Source organism: Rattus rattus, chromosome 11, assembly GCF_011064425.1.
Source record: "Rattus rattus isolate New Zealand chromosome 11, Rrattus_CSIRO_v1, whole genome shotgun sequence".
Lineage (NCBI taxonomy): Eukaryota > Metazoa > Chordata > Mammalia > Rodentia > Muridae > Rattus > Rattus rattus.
In genome coordinates, this window is record NC_046164.1 from 244396 (window position 1) to 251603 (window position 7208).

Genomic DNA, 7208 nt, shown 5'->3' on the forward strand with positions numbered 1-7208 from the left:
CTATTTTAAATCTGGCCTCCTCTATAAATGTCTCTGGGACCCCCTGAGTAGGTAATCTCTTCTGAGATGCTTCATCACTGTAAAACACTTTCTTACCTCAGGTTATTGCGGATTTGATTTTCCAGGATACCCTTCAGACATTCTTCTGCCCTTTTACTCTTGGCAATGGCAACAGTAACATTTTCCCTTTTCCCTTTCCTTTTATTATTATTATTATTTTTTTGTAGGTACCGTATAAGGATCCAGCCATATGTTATCAAGAACTTCACAGTAAATCCAGTCTGTCAGTCTTATTCAGATTTCACCAGCTTAAAAAAACCCCAAATGATTTTTTGTGTGAATAAGAATTTTTTATCTCTATCCCAAGTTGCAGGATTCCATTTTTTATCAATTGATGTTCTTCCTTACTTTATCCAACCTCAGATACCCTCCATGACTGGGACATTGTGATCTAGCCTCTTTGGTTGCAAGACCCCAAAAATCAATCATGTATCGACCAGAAATTGTTTTCTTTGCTAGCTAGCTCTCATAGTACATGGTACGACAACATAGTTCTTATGTGGGCCTCTGGGGAGAAAAGACATCAGTGGGCCCTGCAGACTACAGTACTGGGTAGGATGCGATGCAATACTGGCAAGACAGTTTATGATGTAACCGACTGCTCTCTTGGTTATATTTGGACTTGTTCTGCAAGAGGGAAATCATCACTAATACTGTGCAGAGAGGCCTTCTGTGGGAGACCCCTCACGGTGGTCCTTGAGGAAGAAGATAGCCCTTGCTCGCCAAACTGTTTTCCTAGCGGAAAGTGGGGTGTTTTGATCACATGCTCCAGGACAGGAACAGGAGCAGATTCAAATTTCTATCATTTTCAATTATGAGAATTGCTGGGGTTCATTAATTTGCTTGACCTTACCAGTTTTTCTGTCTGGTGATATGGTTCTACTTGCCCCACAAACATATTGTGTCATATTGTTTTTACAGGCAGTTCTGTGAGAACTGTATTTAATGAGGATACATCTAATGAAATATCTGTTCATTCTTAGTGAGTGGAACTACTCAGGGTCATGTAGTGGTCCGTTTCTGTTATTATTCATTTGAAGCCATAACATGGACCCCATCAAGACTGGACCTTAGTGGATGGATGCCAGGAAAAGTACAAAATAAGGTTCACCAGCCTAACTCTAGTGGATATGGGCAGGGGTTGGGGAAGCTATAGTTGAGAGTAGTGGAGAAGTATTAAAAATATATTTGTGCTGGGTGGTGGTGGCACATGTCTTTAATCCCAACACTTGGGAGGCAGAGACAGGAGCATCTTTGCAAGTCCAAGGCCAGCCTGGTCTACAGAGTGAGTTCCAGGACTGCCAGGGCTACAGAGAAAAACCTTGTGTCGAAAAGGAAGCAAACAAACAAAACAAACAAACAACCCCCTCCAAAAAAAAAAAACCCTCAGAAAACAAAACCCAAATCTAAAAATCAAGACCTCTAATTGTATCTTCTATAATTTTGCTTTATAGCAAATAACTTACAATGTATTTAAAATAGTAAACAGAAATCGGAAGGAGATACAGTCCAATGGTAGACCACTTGCTTGGCATGCATGAGGCACTAAATTCGATTGCCAGCACAGCTGAACAAAATGTTCTCTGGAGCCTGGCAAGGTGATTTATACCTATAATTCTAGCCTTCACACCCCAAGGTAGGAGGATAGAGATTGAGGCCTGTCTAGGCTACCAGCAAATTCTAGGCTGGTTCAGGCTAGATCTCCAAGAAAAAAACACCCATGCGAAACCAAAAGAAGAACCATTCTCTGGTTACATGGAAGCCAAGCTAAACCATAAAACAAAATAAACATAAAGGAAAGTGGTATAGAATCAAGTAGCATGTTAAACAGGGAGGGAAGGAGTTTTCTGTTCATGTTCAACTTCTACATGTTTTTCTGAGAGACTGGAATATACGGACTGCTAGTATAGTGTATAAACCCTAACTTTGGGAGCTCATAACTATTTTTAGTGGCATATGCTGTTTTGAGCATTACGACATAATGATAATAATGTGAGTTACAATTTCTTCAGCAGATTTCAATAGGAAGGTTGAGGGATTTTTGAGCTCTAGGTGCAAATTCCATGACAGAGCTTTTTTGGGGAGTACAAACTAAGGGAAAATGAGGCCTATTATGCACGGGGAGCTGCAGTTGCTAAGGAATATTTGATTAATTCTCATTCCAGCTGATGCAGCAGCTTCATGGTTGAACTGACACTGATAGTTTGAGGGCGTGTTCTTGGAACAAATATACACTCTGTAACTCACTGCATCAAATAATGATGGTCCAACGAGGCACAAAAAACAAAACAAAACAAAAAACAAACAAACAAACAAAACCCCAAACAAAACAAAACAAAAAACAAGACAGTGGGGCTGGAGAGATGGCTCAGCAGTCAAGAGCACTGACTGCTCTTCCAGAGGTCCTGAGTTTAATTCCCAGCATCCACATGGTGGCTCACAACCATCTGTAATGGAATCCAATGCCCTCTTCTGGTGTGTCTGAAGACAGCTGCAGTGTACTCATATAGATAAACCCTCAAGACACAAGTGTTCTTTCTTCAGACTGACAAGACTTCTGTGGTTGTGTAGCTAAAGGGGACAGTGGCATGAAGCGTAATGTTGGGCTTTGCTCAAGATGGAAGTCCTACTGCTTCAGCAGTAACTCTGTTAATTTATGGAAGATCGTAGGACCACAGCAATTCAAGCTCTTGTTTCTGGAATTGGAGGAAATCCAAAGAAAAAACACAGGGAGATTATGCGTGCTAAATAATTGATACTTTAGAACACTTGCTTGTGATTCCAGCAACCCAGGGGTTGGGGACAATAATCATAAGCTGGAGGCAAGCCTAAGCTACCGAGAAACATAGAGGCCACCCTGGGCTTCATAGTAAGGCTTTTTCTCAACAAACCAACCAACCCTAAAGAAGCTAATGGGTTATAGACATTAAATATCACTTTTATTACTTAAAGGTAATATTAGTATTGTCTATATCTACATTCAAATTCCCAAATCTTAATGGATAAATAAGATGAATTGCTTAGAGTTCGTTTAGCCCTAAATATGGATGTCTGAAAAGGAGGTAGCCATTTTATAGTTATGGTTGTATTGCTTTGAAAACATGTATTTATTGCCCTAAAAGTATGTTCATTATATATAAATATATATATTTTATATATAAATTTATGTGTATATATATGTATATATATATATATATATATAAATCTCAGACAAGTTACTTTCAATAATATGACTACTTCCCAACTTATTTTATGAGAACAAAACAACCTTGATCATAAAATGTAACAACAATGAGATAGAATATTCCTCTAGATGAATAGATGTAAAATGCCTAGCAAAAAATGCTAAACACACAGAGACCTTTCACAAACAACCTGTATAAGCTGCCATCAAGTTGGGGCTATTCTAGAAATACAAAGTTACTTTCATGTATTAAATGTCATTTCAATTTACACATTAGTGTTAAAGCTGGATTTAGAAAAATATCAGGATTCTTTGAATAAATACAAAATAGATCAAATTTGAATTTTATTTATTTATTTATTGGTTATTTTATTTATTTACATTTCAAACATTATCCCCCTTCCTGGTTTCCCCTCAGCATAACCCCCATCCCATCTCCCCTTTGCCCTGCTTCCATGAGGGGGTTTCCCCACCCATCCACCCACTCCTGCCTCACCACCCTAGCGTTCCCCTATGCTGGGGTATCAAGCCTCCACAGGACAAAGGGCCTCCCTTCCCATCAATGATAGATAATGTCATCCTCTGCTACATATGTAGTTGGAGCCATGAATCCCTCCATGTATACTCTTTGGTTGGTGGTTTAGTCCCTGGGAGCTCTGGGTGGTCAAGTTATTTTATATTGTTCTTCCTAGGGGTTTGCAATCCCCTTCTGCTCCTTCGGTCCTTTTCCTAGCTCTTCTATCTCCTGGCTGAGTCCAATGGTTGGCTGTGAGTGTCTGCATCTGTATTAGTGAGGTGCTGGCAGAACCTCTCAGGGGACAGCCATATTGGGCTCAAGAGGCAAGGCCTTTCTATGTAGCCCTCTTGGTTGTTCTACAGTGTTCTCTCTCTCTCTATCTCTCTGTCTCTATCTCTCTGTCTCTATCTATCTATCTATCTATCTATCTATCTATCTATCTATCTATCTATCTACCTATCTATAAAATCAGCTACTTCTGCCTCCCTAGTGCTGAGATTAAACACATGAGCCACAACACCCAGGTAAAACATACTATATTTTAATGTATGAATTTAATTTAATGTTCATTAATGTTTCTGAGAAAATTCTCAAAGGTAAAAACATAAAAACAAAATGAATCATAACTTAGTAAGATTTTGATTTACAGGGAAATTATAAATTTATAATTGAGTTGGAACATTCATGGAGTTAGGTATAACATTTAAGTTCTTAGTCATCCATAACAACACTATAATTTTGTACAATTAAAATTTTTGTTTTGTTTCCTGATGTTGTGAGAATGTTTTACCCTGTACTTTACTTCAACCCTGACTCATCGTCTCAGTTTAAGTACTGAAATTACAAACATGTACCACTAGGCCTGCTTTCACATTTTATATTATATAAATCTTTCTTAGGGGTGGGAAGGAGATTCAGTTGGTAACAATACTTACTCTATAAGCCAGGGGACCTGAGTTCCAACCCCCAGAACCTATGTAAAGATATGGGCATGGCTGTGTATTCCTAAAACTCCAGAGTTCGGGGACAGACTCAGGCAGATCCTGGCGCTTCCTGCATAGCTGAAATGGTGAACTTCTGATCCAGCAAGAGACCCTGTCTCAAAATAAGAGGCAGAGAGGAATAGAGGAAGGTACCTAACATCTTGCATGCACGCTCACATGCATGAGCACCTGTACACTCAAATGCACACACGACACACACATTCACCCTGCACACACACACACACACACACACACACACACACACACACACACACCAGCAAATAAAAATGTCTTATTTTAAACAATTAATAGGTGAGTGTTATTACAAATCAACTTTAATAAAAACACAAATCAGAGGCTGGCAGGTGGCCCGCATTTCTGTCTTTCTTTTTTTCATCTTTATTAACTTAAGTATTTCTTATTTACATTTCAATTGTTATTCCCCTTCCCGGTTTCTGAGCCAACATCCCCCTAACCCCTCCCCCTCTATGGGTGTTCCCCTCCCTACCCTCCCCCCATTGCCACCCTTCTCCCAACAATCACATTCACTGGGGGTTCAGTCTTAGCAGGACCAGGGCTTCCCCTTCCACTGGTGCTCTTACTAGGCTATTCATTGCTACCTATGAGGTCAGAGTCCAGGGTCAGTCCATGTATAGTCTTTGGGTAGTGGCTTAGTCCCTGGAAGCTCTGGTTGCTTGGCATTCTTGTTTATATGGGGTCTTAAACTCCATGCATTTGTTGGTAGGCTCATGGGCTCCAGGGTTCCAGGAGAGAGTCGTATAAGCCACCAACCCAGTCAGTTTTGCATCTGACTCTGAGCTCCTTATTAAGAGTTTTCATGCCATCGTCTAAAAGTCTTCTACAGAAAAATGTTTATCTTTACAAAATTCAGGGAATTTGGCTTAAAGACTATATAATGGGTTTTGGTACAACTGATTCAGGCAGTTTGCAAATCAAATTCTTTATATTTTTGTGTCCTATGCAGCTTGCGTGTAGAACCAGTTCCTGATTATAGTTATGGATAAAGCTAACCGAAAAGTGGTACTCCTCATTGGAGCCTGAGCATAGATCTACAGTGAAGATGATGTTTTAGTATTGTGAATATCATCATTATATTAACTTAAAAATTAGTGCAGTTTTTGCACAGTGAGTAAGACCAACGGCTGACTCATACAGAATAACAAAGAACTCTTAAAATAGATTCAATTTCAAAGTGAGGGAATCTTATGCTTAGTTTAATATGTGAAAAAAAATTAAGTTTGTTGAAAGTTAACTAAAAATAAGTCTTTGTGAAATAATCATCCTGCAATATAAATTCTTTCTGAAAACATAATCAAACTGGTTGGAGAAGTAGTTCACTTGTAGAATGTTTGCAGGACAAGTACAAAGCCCTAGGTTCTAGTTAGTCTCCAAACCCCATAAATCTTGTGTGGGAGTGCACATCTCTAATCCCAGCACCAGATGGTAGAGGCAGTAGGATTAGAAATTCAAGCTCTTCCTTGGGTGCATAAGTAGTTTGAGACTACCTTATGAAGCACGAAGTCCCGAAACAGTCAATTTCCACAATACATGTATCACAGTTACTGAAGGAAAGGATGAACTAATCATAAATCATGGTAAAGGATTTTCTTTGTTGATTTTGACAGGAAGAGAGTCACATAGAAGAAAAACAGTCTTCTATCAGCTGAGACAGTAATATGAGTTTTTTAATAACTTTCCAGAGTATCCAACAGCATCTTTCAGAGAACAATCTCTCATATGTTGTAATAAAAAGTAATAGTTACTTTTGTAGAAGCCATTTCACCATTCCAGCACCATCACTTAAGTTGTTGGATATTTGAGTCCCTCAGAATAATAACCACACCCCAGATTTACCAAGCTGCACACGACGTGAGCAGGATGACCCAAAACAATCGAGTCCTTACTCAGACTGTAAATCTTTTTACAGTCTTCAGAAAAGGCGTTTTATAAAGTACTAAGGGAGTTGAAACCCTATAAGGAAACATTGGTCCTAGTAGTCATTTTCCTTTTGAGGATGAGGTTACATAGCTGAGCTCCTGGTGAAAGCTTCCACCGGATGTGACTGAAATAGGGACTTTCTTTGAAGAGATTTCACAAATAAGGTAGTTCCTGGAAACTGCTGATTAGCAAGTCATCCAAAGGGATGGGTACAAGGAAGGAGGATTAGGCATAGAGCAGTGTAAAGAGGAAATAGGACTAGGTGGAGTTGCGCAGCTGTGGGTAAGGTAATGTTGAAAAAGCAAAGCAAATGACAACCCTACCCAATAAAACAAAACCTGCCTAACAGTTCATTGCAGTGAGAACAAAAACATCCACATCTTCACATAGCTAATCTGCCAGGCATGTCCCAGCTACAGGTGTGTTTAAAAGGTTTATACAGAGTGATGCAGAACACAGACTGAAGAATAGTTGGAGTCATTTTTAAATTTGAAGAGAGAGAGAG